Below are 14,387 nucleotides of genomic sequence, written 5' to 3'. Positions count from 1 at the left end.
CCTCACAACAACAGACGTACTGGGGTCCTGCCCACAACCGTAAATTACTTACTAAGCAAATAAAAATCTATTATTTCAGTCCAAAGCCTGACTCCAAGTGCCTGGTTGCCGCCTCAACCCAACAAAGTCACACAAGGCAGCGGGTGCCCAGCACCCTGAGCCCCAAAGCACACGTCCAACCACCCCAGCCTCTGGGGAGAGCCCAAAGTCCAAGCTCAGGCACAGACCTGCGTGCTCGGGTTGGACCTCATCTGCCTGCAAGCTCTCACTGTAAAGAAATAAGAGCAATTAAGGAAAATTACACACCATCTAGTTGAGTAAAACATCAGGTTCATTGGCCCTGTCCTCTCAGGGAAGAGGAGTGGCAGGGGACAGACTCCCTTACACGCCAGCGGCAGAAAGGGAGTGAAGGGACGGGGCAGAGGGGCTTTGTCTCAACATTTTAGCATGAAGAAAACGGTGCTGGCAGTGACTTTGCCTTTTCCTCCCTGGCAACTGAAAAGGAAAAGAAGAGAGCAAAATTAGTCATCGCAAAAGAGCAACTGGCGAGAGGCGCGAACGAGGAGACTGCTGGTCTCCCATTAGACGTGCAAAGTGACCACACGGGGCCCAACTCGCCCCACGAAAACTCATGCCCAGTAGTTAAAGAGCGTATATATTTAGAGCACTAATGTGGGGTCTTCAGTATCTCTCGATTGCACTTTCAGCCTACACATAAACTTCCGTGGAGGGCCAGCATCAGCCCTTCAAAGGGGTCACCCCTTGGCTGGCCGCCTGCACAGGCTGAGGAGCTGCTCCAGTCTGAAGGGGCATCCCCAGCACATCGCTCTGCCACGGAGCAACGCCAGGACCAGTTTGGCCCAGACCCGCCGCAGCAAAGCTCAGCCCCAGTGAGCCCAGCATCCTCCTCTCCCAGCAGGACCGGTCCCGGGGGGGATTCCCACAGGAATGCTGCCCTCGGGGAGAGATGCTGCCGATGCACGGCCCTGTGTCGGCCGTATCGGCTTATCCTACGGGACGCTCTTAGTCCCAACAACTGCAGAAATGGCACGTTCTCTTTGAGCAAACCTCAGATCATTGCCTAATCCACTCATTAGGGGACTGCTTCTAATTTTGAGCAATATTTCCAAGGAATATTGGAAATGCTGGACCAAGGGATGTCTCTGGAGAAGGGCCGCTGAAGCAGCCGCAGCACTCCAGCCTGCTGCTCCAACGAGCCATCTCACCTTTCTGCCTTTTTTTTTTTTCTTTTTCCCCAATTGTGAGATTTATTACAAGAATTTGCAATGGTCTGTGAGACACTGTGAGTGTTGGCCACGCTCCCAAAAGCTGAGGAATTGCTGAATTGAGAATTGCTCTGGCTGCTTAATCTCAACAACGAGGGATGCTGAACAAGCCAGCAGAGTCCAGGTTTACTTTTAATTACCGCTTGGAGCGTGCTGCTCTAGTAAACAGACACAAAACCCAATTCTTGTTTCTTCCTTATATTCTTTTCCCATATAACAGCCTGAAACGCCTGAGACAGAGAGAGTAAACACAGCCCCACCGTGCCATTTTTACAGACTCGCTTCTCGAGCCATAAACAATTTCAAACAGCACAATAAACCCATCTTAATACCTACCTCTGTAACACGACGTCCACCTACTTACAGCCGGATACTAAAGCTCTGAGGGTTATGGGGGGGCTTCTTGGCCAGCCCGGGCTTCCTTGCTCCAGAGCTCTTGAGGTCTCTGCGAGAAGCACGTCTTGCAGCTGCAAAAGCTGACCGGAACGCCTTCTACTCATCGGTGACTACCAAAAAACCACCACAGGGACCAAGCAGGAGCAAGAGCTGGGACGTCTCGTAGCGTAATTGAGGGAAGCTTGCCAAGCGCCAGGAGAGCACCATCGCCGTTCTCAGAACGGATCTGGATACTGTTTGCAAGTCACATTTCTCCCTTTTTCAAGGCTGAGCTGGAGAATGGGTAGAGGCTGAGAGCCCCTAAAGAAATACCGGAATTTAAAGGAGGGAAAGACTGGATGTGTGCATCGACTGTCAGGCTTCACATCATCTCCTACCGCTTCCCCTTGACGGATAAATACCCCGAAACCGCAGAACCTCAGGTGAAGTCCAGCAAAATGATCACTTAGGACCTTCCAAAGTTTGAAATCATCTACCCGAACTAGGCAGGCAACAATTTAAGAATTTCAAATGCTTCCAGCGGGCACTCTCTGTGCCCACACAGGGGACCACACATGCCCGCTGTCACCTGCAAACCCTACGAGACCACTGTTTGCATTAGACCAAAGTACTTCTGCTCTTGGGCAATCTCTGGGGTTTCATTCCTCAGCTGAGAAATAGCTTTCAAAGAGCTCCTCGGCTCCTGAAAGATGAACCCAGAGCCTTTATTAATCCTCCTAGCGACTGAAAGGCATGTTTCCCTGCTGTTTGTCCATTCGTTGCCATCAACATTGCACTGGCAAGAGGAAGGGACAGCAGTGGCACATCCACGGAGACAGGGACGGAGTCCTCTGGGGCCGGGAAACCTTTGCTCACGCTGCCACCTCCGTCTCCCACACACACCGGGAACAAATTTCCGAGTCCTGCATCTCACATAAATCTCTTTAAAGAACGAGGAGCCAAACATCTGCGAGTTGTCTGAATTAGCGTGAATTTGGCAGACTGAACAGCAAACTTGTATCGCCCCGCAGCCTTCAAATTTCTTGTTTTCCTCGGGTTCATTAAATACATAACAATCTGTTACCAGAAGACGGCTCCTACGTGCACAGGCTGCCAAGGAGCTGGTGTTGATAGCTCCGGTGGAGATGGGGGAATGTGTGGGGAGGATAAGGAGGCTCTTCCTAACGCAGCAGGGCAAGGAGAGGATGGGGTGCAACCACCCTGCCTCCTCCAGCAACCATCCGCCACACGGCAAGGTTCTTTCCAACACATAAACCTGGTGCAGTCAAAGCTGGAGGTGATTTTGGGAAGCTTTGAGGGGAACAGAACGTAAGAGTTTGGGGCAAGCAGGGGGAGATGCCTCCAAAAGCCAAGGGTGTCCTGCAGCATCATCCCAGCAGGGTGGGATGACCACGCCACATCCAGATGGAGAAACCAGGCTCTGCGAGGGATATTCGTACCCGCGAGCAGAGCCCTGGACAAAAGGCAACCCCGATATTTGGGGAAATCGGGGGTTTCCCACTGGTGCTGGGCAAACCTGGCAGCACGGGGCCCGGGCAGGCAGGGGAGGCATCGCCAACACCAAGCCACGGGCAGAACGATCCAACGCTGCGATGGGGAACAGTACTGGAGGCTTCACCTTCCCTCAAAGGAAGTCTCTCGCTAAGAGGAAGGAGTCAAAGCAAACACCCACTCACCGTGTTTACCCATTTAAATCAAAGCCAAAGCACCACCGAAAGGCGCCCGACAGCATTTCCACGGAGTCATTCATTCAGAGTTTGGATTTGAGTTTCACCCGGTGTTTTTAATATCACAGGGAGACGCTTGCAAGGCTGGAATAATACAGAATCTGTTGCTATAACACACTCTCTGCTCCTGCGAGGTGTCAGCAGCACGTAAAGCCAAAAACTTCTGCAGGTTTGGCTCCTTTGGGGTGGCGGGGCGGGGGGGGGGGGGGAAGTGAAACATTTTCCCCCCGCGCTGCTGCAAGCCTGGGGTACAGCTCCAGCGAGCTGGCTCTGGCTGAACCAAAGCAAGGTACCCCCCCCCAGGCGATCACCCACCCGGAGATGTAATGCCCACAGAGGACAATTTTCCCAACGTTGGGATGCTTCGCTCCCTTGGAGGTGCCCAATTCCCACGCAGCGAGATGAGTCCCACTATGGCTTGGCACCCGTAAAAGCCCGGATTTTGCAGCCCGTCTCAGAGACGAGAGGAAAAAAAAAAAAACTATCCAGCAATAAGTGGAAATGAAAACAGTCCCCGCGTTTATTTGGGCTGGCAGAAACACCGTCCTGCCCAGCCTTCCTCGAGCTCATTTACGACAGTGTGAACACGTAGTAAAGGGGAAAAAATAAATAAATTTTTAAAAATCTGCTTTTTCCACCCCAAGAGTCTCCATCTCTGGATACCCTCCGCATATCCCTCCTGCCCCACAGGTGAAAATCAGGAGGAGAAATGGATTCCTCAGTGCTGTGGCAATGGGAAGCCCAAAGGACAGAGGGGTCAGGCCTGGCACCGATGAACCATGGAGCCCCCTCCCAAAACGGCATCCCAAGGAGAACTGGCCGAAATGCCGCATCCCATCCCGGCTCCGCAGCTGCCAGCAGGCTATGGGGAAGGCTGTCGCGCCAGGTATTCTGTCAGTGCCCAAAGCTGAACGATTTCCCAGAACAAACAGGGCACCAAAAACGTCCACCTTCGTCATGTGGAAAAACACGTATCAACTTGCTACACTAATGAGTGAAGGAATTAACGAATCCTCGAATTTGTAAACCATGGTGAAGTCCCCAAAAATCACAGCACCACCTTAAAAATGCGCGAGACCGCAACTTAAACACCAGGCTCTGTTAGAAAACAGGATACAGGGGGGTTTTATAGACATTAAGGACAACAAAAAGTCCCCCTGACAACACTGCAGTGGGAGAGAACGGCAGTAATGATGCAGAAAAGGCAGAAATGGTCAATACATACTTTAACGCTGCCCTAAGGAGAAAGTAAAATGATACGGTCAAGTTTGTTGTCAAGAGTAATCTGGGATGATATTAAGCAGCTGGCGCTAAATATAGATCTTTCTTAAACAACAGCTCCAAATAATTTACACCTTCAAATTTTGTAAGGTCGTGCCAAAAAAGTCTTCCATGCCATCACCGCCGACGCTCCCGGAGGACAGGCAGAAGCCGTAAATGTGATGGCCCCGACAAAACGAGCAGGTTTCAGTCCGAGGATGGAGAGTCAGGAACCACAATTAACTCCAGGGAGAAAAGAGCTCTCTCGCCTCCCTCGATGTCTTTGTGCCGGTAAAAGGGAGCGCTGGTCACGCACACTTGACGGAAGCGCAGGGAAATGGGTAACTATTTAACTGACCCGTCTCGGGCAGACCTGCAAATCCATGGGCAACACTGGCCTCAGCAGAAACCAGGCTCTCACCTTACGCCGTGTAATATTTCTGGCAGTAATTGGGAAGGAAACGGGAAAATCAGCGCTGCGTAAGTGACTCAAAACAGGCAGAGCGCTAAAAACGGAGGAGAACAACTTGACGATGGAGAATGGAGAGAAGCAACCAGCCCTGTTTTTAACTGAGATGTTAAGATACGCCTTAAAAATTGCTTAAAAGACACTCACCTCGACATCAGGGGCACATCCCCCGGCTCCTCCATGGCGCAGGGGTTTATCAGGGCACCTGGGCTGGATAAATTGGGGATCTCCGGGAGGAGAAGAGACAGTGTCGCCTCTGTGCTCTGCACTCCATGAGCCCCACAGGGATCTGGAGCCGTCCGCCACATCTAAGTAAGGTCAGGAGAAGACGCCAGGAGTAACTGAGGGACTTGAAGACACGGGTACGGTGTAAGACGGGGGGAATGTGGAGCGGTAACTGCTCAGGAGAAACCTGGGCACCTTCAGAGAGGGAAGGAGACACTGAGCAGGTCCGTCAGAGGGACCGGACCGGCTGTGTCACACCACCCAGCGCTGCGGGAACTCCAAACCACGCAGGTTCAGAGGAAAGGCAAAGTGCAATTTTTTCCTGAACAGCACAGCCAACAATCAGTGCCATAAATTACCAGCGCGATAACGCGACTGCGGCGGGTCCTCAGCCCTCCCTACGTTTTTCTCCCTGCGGTGGATGGCTTTTCCAAAAGACACGCTCCAGCAAGAATTAATTGGGAAAATTACCAAAAGGGGTGATACACGGAGCAGTCGCTCTCCTGGCTCGCTGCACCCCCTGACCAGCAGCCCCCGTGTCCCAGTGCGGTCCCCAGGGTGGCTGGTGCAAGGACCAGGAGCAGGGGGTGACGGACCAGGAAGGGAGGGGTGACAAACCAGCCCCTCCGCAGGCTGAGCGGGCTCCTGTCCCAACTCTGACACGGCTCCTTTTCACCCTGCCACCCTCACAGCGTATCGGGGAGACAAGCAGGGGACAGGCGCAGGGAGGGCATCGACAGCGCGACCCATCACACTGAAGAGTTGAATTTTTTTTTTTTTAAAACAAAATTTAACAATTCACCCGAAACCTCCATGGGAAAAGTAATCTTCTACCAACAACACGAACCACGCACAACTGAAAATGCGAGTGATAAGTTCCTAAATGAAGCTACCGGTAACTGTAAATCTTCATTAACCACGATGCTTGCGCCCTGAGCGGTACCATCCATCGCGCTGTATTTCAGGTAGATGACAACTGATAGCCCAAGAAAGAGATAATCTTTTTGCTGAATTAACAGAGAGGCTACAAAAGCAAACGTGGGTATTTTTAATGCTTGCTGCATCTTCGTAATTGTAACAGATCTTCAGCTTCGGCACACTATTGTAGCTTTTGGCATCTATTTAATAGTATTAAAACTTGTCTTTTCAAAAATACTACACAATATTCATTTGTAGCGGTTGTGACGAAAAAAGCATGCGATAACGGGGTTAATAATATATATACGTGGAGTAATTTTGTAGCAGGCTGTCCTAACCCCAGCCCAGAGCGAGCTGCTGGTGTGCCTCGGCAGCAGCATCATCCTGCACCGCCAGCCCCCGCTTCTCCTCTGCCATCGAAAGGAGTTTTGGTCCTTCCTTCCCAGGGCTGGTTGTGAGCAGAGAGAGGGAGAGCAGGTTTTCCAGCTGCCGAATCAAAGTTTGCCAGGTTTCTATTTTTTTTTTATTTTTTTTTTTAAAACCTTAGGAGACGTAATGATATATAAGCACAAAGCGGCCACAAAGTAAAACTCTTCTTTCACTCCGGTCCCGTACCTACCGCACAGCGCAAGCCCTGGACTTTGGCTGCCGAAAGCAAAATCTACAGCCAGGATCCACAAATACAGGGAATAATACAGCCCAAGGGATGCTTCGAATGGACTACAGAGGAGCGACGCTGATGATGCTGCTATATTTAATCCTCTAAAAGCAAAAACCGTGACCAAGGCTCCCACGAGTAGGTTTTTTAGGGGGGGGTATAGAAACTCAGTGCACCAGAACAGATTTTTTGCGCTCACTCAACCAATCCTTAAACTATTACTTAAATACAGCGATTATGGAGCCAAACTCCGTACAGGCGCAGGGACCCCCGCTTCGCACAGGCGTCCCTGTTCCTCCCGGTCAATCGAACGCGGTTTCCTCCTTCCGCGCGTTTCAACAGAAACTTCTGACATGTCAAATCTGATTTATCTTCCACAGCGTACGTGAGACGCGCAAGATGTGCTATCCGACATAACTAACACACAGGCTCCATAACTCACGGATCAACCACCTGAAGCCAGGAGAAATCCCAGGTGTAAATGAGCTGTGTGATGACACTTCTTTCATTTTCGATACCCCCCCCTTCACCTGTTGATGACTGAAGGCTCATGCACCCCCAGCCCGCGCTATCGGAGCTCGCACCAGCCTGGCGGGGCTTCAGAAATAAGCTCTCGTTTGGCAATTTTCCTCTCTCTAAAGGTGGCCAACTCGTAAAAGTTTGGAAAAACAAAAGAGCCCAAGGATCTGCTCTCCGGTTCACTGTACCGGAGCCACGTTCTGCATTGCTGTTTCGTGGGCAGCTGTGCTGCCACTGCGGCCACGTGGTGTGACCTTGGAAAAGTCCTTTTTCGTAATGACAACCCGGCCACCGCTCATAGGGAAACTCCAGTGCAAAACCAGAGCTCCAGGGCTCAGGTCTGCTGCTGCCCCGACCGCTTTCGAGGAATTTGTGGAAAGTCTCATCTCTGAAGAGAGTGGCGGCACTGGTGCCGTGCCGGGGTCGGCGGGCAGCGGGTTGGGGCAGGGAGGGCTCAGCCCGGGAGGCTCGCAGGCGCAGATGAGTAGCATGGTGGAAAATTCCCCTCTCTTCGCCCGATTAGTTTATATTTAGCCCTCCAGGGAGCAGACGCGCCGGAGGAGCTGTTGTTTTGGTGGTATTTTTGCAGGGCCCCGTGGGGAACCCTGCAAAGCGAAGCGTGGCGTGCCGGGGGAGGCTCCACCGCCGCGTCGGACCAGGCACGTGAGACCTCCGACAGTCACAGCCCTCTGCTACCCATCAGGCTTTTTTTTTTTTTTTTTTTTTTCTTTCTGTTCTGTTTCCCCAAGTCAGCAGGCTGGCTTCCTCTTCCTCCTCCTCCCCATTTTGGGAGAAAAAGGAGCAAAAAAAAGTCAGCCACGAAGAGAGCTTGCTCGAGGAGCTACAGAGGAGCAACTTCCCCAGCTCCTCTGCTGGCCTGGTCCCCCACGGCCACGGGAATAAAAGGTGGGGTTGCCTTTCTGGAGGTATTTTCAACTGTTTCAACCCCAGTTTTGGCGAGGGCAGACCTGATGCAAAGGCTCTGCATCTCCTCTCCCTCCCCTGGGCCGTGGGAAGGAGACCCGACCCCTCGGGGCTGAGCTCTCCAAAGAGCTCTGAGCATCTCTGGCACCTCGCCCTGCCCCAGCCCGTGGGTCCAAAGTCTGCTCTGCCCCAGATTAATGTTCATTAGGACTATTCCCAGCAAAATCATTCTACAAACCATGTGATACGGGAGGGGGAAGGGAACAAAACCAGCCTTTTTGTCCGGGGTGTCCTCTTTTCTACCCGAGATTTTCCAAGGAAAGCACAAACTACCTCCATCCCCATGAAGATCAAGAAAAGAAACTCTCTACAACATTCCAAGAAATAAAGAAAAAGGAAAAACAGCCTCAAACCACGCAGCTGTCACTCAAGAAATCAGAAGCCGATCAGTAATAATAAACCGGACAAATAGGATAAACCTCGTCCCCCTTCACCCCCTTCAGAACCCAGTCCATCGTGCCTGTTGGGCGCAGAAATGCAGGTGTTTCGGCAAGAAGTTGTGTATCTTGTTCTACCTATACCTTTGCTGAAAGTGAAGCAAGCCTTTGATACCGAAAAAAATTAATTACATGTAATTAACAAAAGTGGATTTGGGGATTTATATTGGTACATGTTTACTTATTTGCCTGTGTGCATATTTATGCCCATGTATTTATTTATGCAAGTATCCATACCTGAAAATTAGCCTACATCAGTGCTGGCTCTGTCCCACAGTCTGCTTGATCTCCTTAGGTAAAAATTTGGATCTCACTCACAGAAATCAATTACCTACTGAATTGATTTGCCCTGATTTTACAGGCAAAGTTTTGCATTCGACAGCCTGAGCTCTCACTGATCTTCCTCCCAAAGGCCATCTGCTTTCTATAACCGAAGCGGTTCTTGGAGACCTTGGCCCCGAGCAGAGCTGGAAGTCGCAAAAGTTTCCCCTCCCTCCTCTGGGTTTAACCTGGAAATGAGAAAGTCCGGATCCAGGGATTCGGCTGCAAAACCGCCGGCACGCGTGGCCGTGCTCCACGGTCCAGGGCGTCCTTCTCTCCTTTGAAGTGGAGAGAAGGAAACAATTCCTCGGCAGGTTGTTTCACTTGGGTTTTTCTCCCCAGCTTTTGAAAGCAAAGAGGCTGCGTCCTTCTCCAAGAGAATTGCCATGGGGCGAGCAGCCCTAATCCTGCCCCCCTGAGCCCGGCCGCGAGGAAGCCGGGTCTAACACCCGTCCCAGCAGCATCCTCAGGACTTTGAAAAATGAAGAAATGAATCAGAAACTCTTTTCAAACCTACACTGAGCCACGACAGGGAGGGACAGAGCAAACCGCTCTGAAATTCAGGTTTTTTTACTATCACTCTAATTAATCTGTTTTGTGACCCACCCCAAATATTTTCTCTAGAAACATTATCGGCATTGTTTTGGTGTTTCTTTATTTCTTTTTTCCAGCCCTCAGCCAAGCCCTGGTAAATATTTCTGCCCGCGTCGGAGGCGGGCTGAGGGAATGTGTGCCTCGCGTGAGCCTTGCCATCGGAGGGAACACAGCAGCAGCCCCCCCCCACGCTCGGAGAGCCCCGATATTGGTGGGAGACGGGCAGAGACGCTCACGGCCCTCCGCGGTCTTCCAGTATTATCGCAAGACGCTGCTACCTCGGCAATTTGCAAGTAGTTTTTAATCTGTCAAAATAGACTTTTATTATTGTTCGAGGATTCAAAAGGAAAATATGCACATCTGGTTTCAATCGCAAACTGAAGTTTGGTCTATCAGCCTATTTCATAACAAATTATGCTTACTTTTTACTCCGGAGGATTTCCTAAGGAGGTGGTGTGCTGCCAAGGTACACCAGCATCTGTGCAGACCGCACGGCCCGGAGTGAGCCGGCGGCACTAGCCGGTGACAGGCACCGTGCTGTCACAAAGTCACTCTCCCTGTCAAGTAAACTAAATCTTAAAATTATTGAGGAGAAAGAAAACCCTTATTCATGAAATCTTCATGTACATCCATATGTGAAATCCTCACGTGCCGTATAATCTGAACAACCTGACATCACTGGATGGAGAAACAAGACTCAGACTTTCTGGGACCGCTCTGCTGCCAGGGCACTTTGCAGAGCAAGGAGCCACCATCGCTCGCTGCTGGCCTTCGCCGCTGGAGACCCCCTGGGAGCCACCGGGAGCTACCTCGCATGTGCCAGGCGTGAAAACCATGGCAGGGCACCGCGGGAAGCGTGGCGACGGCCCCGCACGGGTTGGAGAGCATCTCTGCGGTGATGCTCAACCACGTCCACCGCTCCCCCGGCCTGCAGCCCCCCGTCAGACCCCCAGCCTGGGGAGTTTCCTACCGACATCCAAGTTTCAGCCCCGTTAAACATCATTCGCGGCCCGGAGAGAGGAAAGCACGTGTTGATCCATTCGGAGGAAGAAATTACAGAGGGAAAGGCAGAGTAACTGGAGGGGAGGAACGCTTGCTCCCCCCGCACGTTAAACTTTGGAGAGGCGACCTTCCCCCCGGCTGGCCGGCCAGGGGACCCGGTTTTCTCCTGCGACGAGGGCTCAGCATCCCCCGCCCAGCATCCCCGCACCCAGCCCCCGCCGCCCTCCGCCCGCACCTCGCTCCCTCCGGCCGCTCCTAGCGGCTCCTCGGCGGCCGAACGGCGCAGGACCGGGGTGCCGAGAGCCGGGGGAGCGCCGACCCGGCGGCCACTACCGCAGCGGAGCATCCCCGCCGCTCCCCGGGGCGAGGATGCCCTTTGGGGGAGGGAGGGGGTGGGTAAGGGAGGGGAGGCACCGTTCCCCTCCGCCCCCCCATCCCCGCCGTACCCCGGGCAGGGCAGGCGGGCGCACCGCCGCCCTTTGTCCGCCCTCCCCTCCTTCCCCCCGCCGCCAGCCACCCCCGGGACGACACGGCGGGACCCCCACGCCGCGAGTGACAGCGCGACCGGGGCTCTTACCGTGGTGGCGGCGGGGCGGCCCGGCCGGGCCGGCTGCGGGCACCGCTCCGAGCCGCGCTGCCTCTGCCGCCGCCGCCGCCGCCGCCGTGCTGCGGGCGGGGCGGAGGGAGGGAGCGAGGGAGGGAAGGGAAGGGAGGGAGGGAAGGGAGGGAGGAAAGGAGGAGGAAATGCGCTTGTCACTTCCTGAGCGGGGCCCGGGCGGAGGCAGGGCCCGGCCCGCACCTGCGGACAGCCCCCCATCCCGCAGCGGGGCCCGGAGCCCCGCACCGGAGGGGTCGGGGGCGAGGTAAGGGGGGAGGAAAGAGCCCCCCGGCCGCCGGCCTGAACGGGCATCCCCGGGGTTGACATCGCCCTGAAAGAGCGTCGTGGGGCGGGGGGGAAGGAAAAAAAAAAAAACAAAAAAATAATAAAAAGAAGCGAGTCCGGGCAGCGCCCCGGTGTTCGCTGATGGGGAGCCCGCGGCCGGTGGCCGGCACCGCTGTGACAGCAGCCCCCGGGCGGGCTGGCAGCCCCGCGACACGCCTGGGGCTCCGCCACCCGTCCCGAGGCCGAGAGTGACTCCTGGTGGCACGGCCGGGGCCGGGAGAGACGGCTCCAGCGCAGTCCCGCGGGGTCCCCCCGGCAAAAAGCAGCCCTGAAGTTTTAATACATCACTGCGGCCGCGGGTGGGATCCGGCAAAAAATCCCATTCCTTCGTGTTCCTCCATTTTTTCCAGCGTTGCTTTCGGGACGAGGCTGGGACTCTCCGCAAAATACTGCCCGACCGAAGGTGGCCACGGGTCCCCGTCTGCTTGGCTTCACTTGGGAGAGGGCCTTCAGAGCAATCTGCTCTAACAATAACATTTTCCATCCATCCAAGCCGAACCACGCACAGCACGTAGGCTTCTTCCGAGAGCGAGCGTAATTAGTGAACAAGGAAACTACATGACAGCTAAAAGGAAGATTTAGGACCCATTACAAAATAGAGCCTAAACATTAATCTGGAGCATATGCGAGCAGACAACACAGATGTCATCAGGAATGAATCTGGGGCTGAATTTCCTCCACCCGGCTGGATGGCCGGGCACGCTGCTGGGGATGGCAAGTAGGAACGAGTACGGGCATGTGTGCATGGAATGGCATATATAAAATTAGGTACATATTAAATTAGGCAGGAGCGGCCGGTGTGAGTGGGCTATGAACAGGATGAATGAGTCGATGATGCGAAGGGGTTTTCGCATCGCGCCCCACCATTGCATTCCGCGTTTGCTTTTCTTATCCGTGTATTGAGACGGGTAGCGATAAACCACTTGCAAACTCCTTTTCCAGAACTTTGGGAATCAAGTTTGAAAATGTTTTCTTATGGTTTCCCAGCTGAATATTTCAGTAATAAAGCTTGCAGCATAATTGAATCCATTCCCGTGGCGGCCTCGCGCCGTGCAGGCTCGGTCTCTGAGCACCAAGCAGAAGGTTCCTTTTTGTCTGCTGCTGCATCTCGGTCCAAACCCAGCATTTTCTGCTTCTCACCCTCTGTGCTTTCCGACGGATGAGCTGGCTGTGGAGAGGTACCAGCGTGCACGAAAGCCTGTTGCCAAACCATAAACCTGTTTTCCACAGATAGTATTTTCAGTAATGTTGTTTAAATGTAAAGGTTGGCCAGAGGTCCCTGCTCTGGTGACGGTGCAGAAGGGGGAAACATGGAAATCACTTTCAAGCTTTAAAGAACTGGGCATGCGAGTTCAGTCATCATGGACAGAAAATTCATTTAGTTGAATTCTGAGCTGATTTAATTTGTGTTTTTGTCTCGGATGTCAGCGCCTTTGCTACCCACTGACTAGGAGCCGTCCTTACGGAGATGGAAACTGTGGGTAGGAAAAAAACTAATGATCCCCATCATCCTTCTGAAACGATACTGGGGTCCAAGTCATTAAAACATTTAAATGTACCAGTGCTAAGCCCTGTGGATAGACACAATGTCCTTCGCTTCCAGTGCACAGGAGTGGGCTGCTCAGTTACAATCTGCTTTCTGTGGAGCCTTTCCAACGCTTCGCTGCCTTCTCCGGTGTGTTGTTATTCAAGTCATACGCACCAGGGTGGCTAATAATTTCAGAAGCGTCCTTTTCGTGATGACCTACAACTCTGCGCTGTTCTGAGCACCTGAGCGTTCCCAGGTATTTGTGGTTTTATCCTTCTGCGTCTCCTGCCGGGCAAGCGACACAGGTAAGGCACTCCCTCAAGGCCAAGCAGAGTGTCCCAGTGGCGGGCTGACGTCCCAGCCACCCAGCTGTGCTGGGTACTACATACACACCGGGACATCCTGGCTCCATCGAAGACCAGTTTCAGAAGCCACACTCCAGTTTCAGGGGAAATCCTGAAATTCACAGAATTCTAAATAACAGCGAGCAGAATATATTTAACACGTTTTTCATGCCCAGGGAACAAGCACGTCTCTGTCATACAATCGGTCTGTTCTAGGTCAGAAAGCATCTGAGTCAAGGAGACCTGATACCCTGAACCAGTGAAGCGCTGCTGTGCAAGAGGGTTGTAACGAGGAGCGCAGTTCTTAGTACATTTGGCTTACGGGATTTGCACCAAACCTAAAAATCCTTCTTTTATTTCACAGGTTATTTGCTGCACACATGCAACAGCTTTGTGTTTCGGCTCCCCGCTTCGCTGGCTGCCTCCCTCCCTGCCTTGGCAGAGGGCACGACCGCGGAGCTACGGGCTGCCCCAGACTAGGTGCAATGGAAACAGTTGACGGATAAAATAAATAGACCATGAAATACATACGCGAAGTCTCCTCTCACTTGAACGCGCTAATCACTTTGTCAGTCACGTTTGCGTCCGAATCGGCTTAAGACAAGCCAAGAGTTAGTTGTCCATCATTCCCAAAACCCGAGGTGGCTGTGGACATGCCCCACAGCCGCACGCCACGCTGGATAAGCAGAAATGCAGCACCCCCGGTGCCCTAGGGTAGGGCAGCAGTCAGTGAGGCTGATTTCTACCGCAAATTGGAGTGAAAGAGCCTACATCCT

General features: G+C 53.1%; 1 protein-coding gene across 1 annotated transcript in view; it reads right to left on the bottom strand.

Annotated features, from left to right (window-relative positions):
* Positions 1 to 11,484, bottom strand: part of FAM53B (family with sequence similarity 53 member B) — a 57,546-nt gene extending 46,062 nt beyond the window's left edge. Inside the window, exon 1 of the mRNA XM_063338393.1 lies at positions 11,374 to 11,484. The gene's annotated coding sequence lies outside the window, so the exon portion shown is untranslated. The remainder of the gene's footprint in view (positions 1 to 11,373) is intronic.
* Between the last annotated feature and the right edge of the window lie 2,903 nt (positions 11,485 to 14,387).

Source organism: Chroicocephalus ridibundus, chromosome 6 (assembly GCF_963924245.1).
Source record: "Chroicocephalus ridibundus chromosome 6, bChrRid1.1, whole genome shotgun sequence".
NCBI classification, from domain to species: domain Eukaryota; kingdom Metazoa; phylum Chordata; class Aves; order Charadriiformes; family Laridae; genus Chroicocephalus; species Chroicocephalus ridibundus.
Note: the sequence above shows the minus strand (reverse complement) of the source record. Positions and strands in the feature narration are given on the sequence as shown.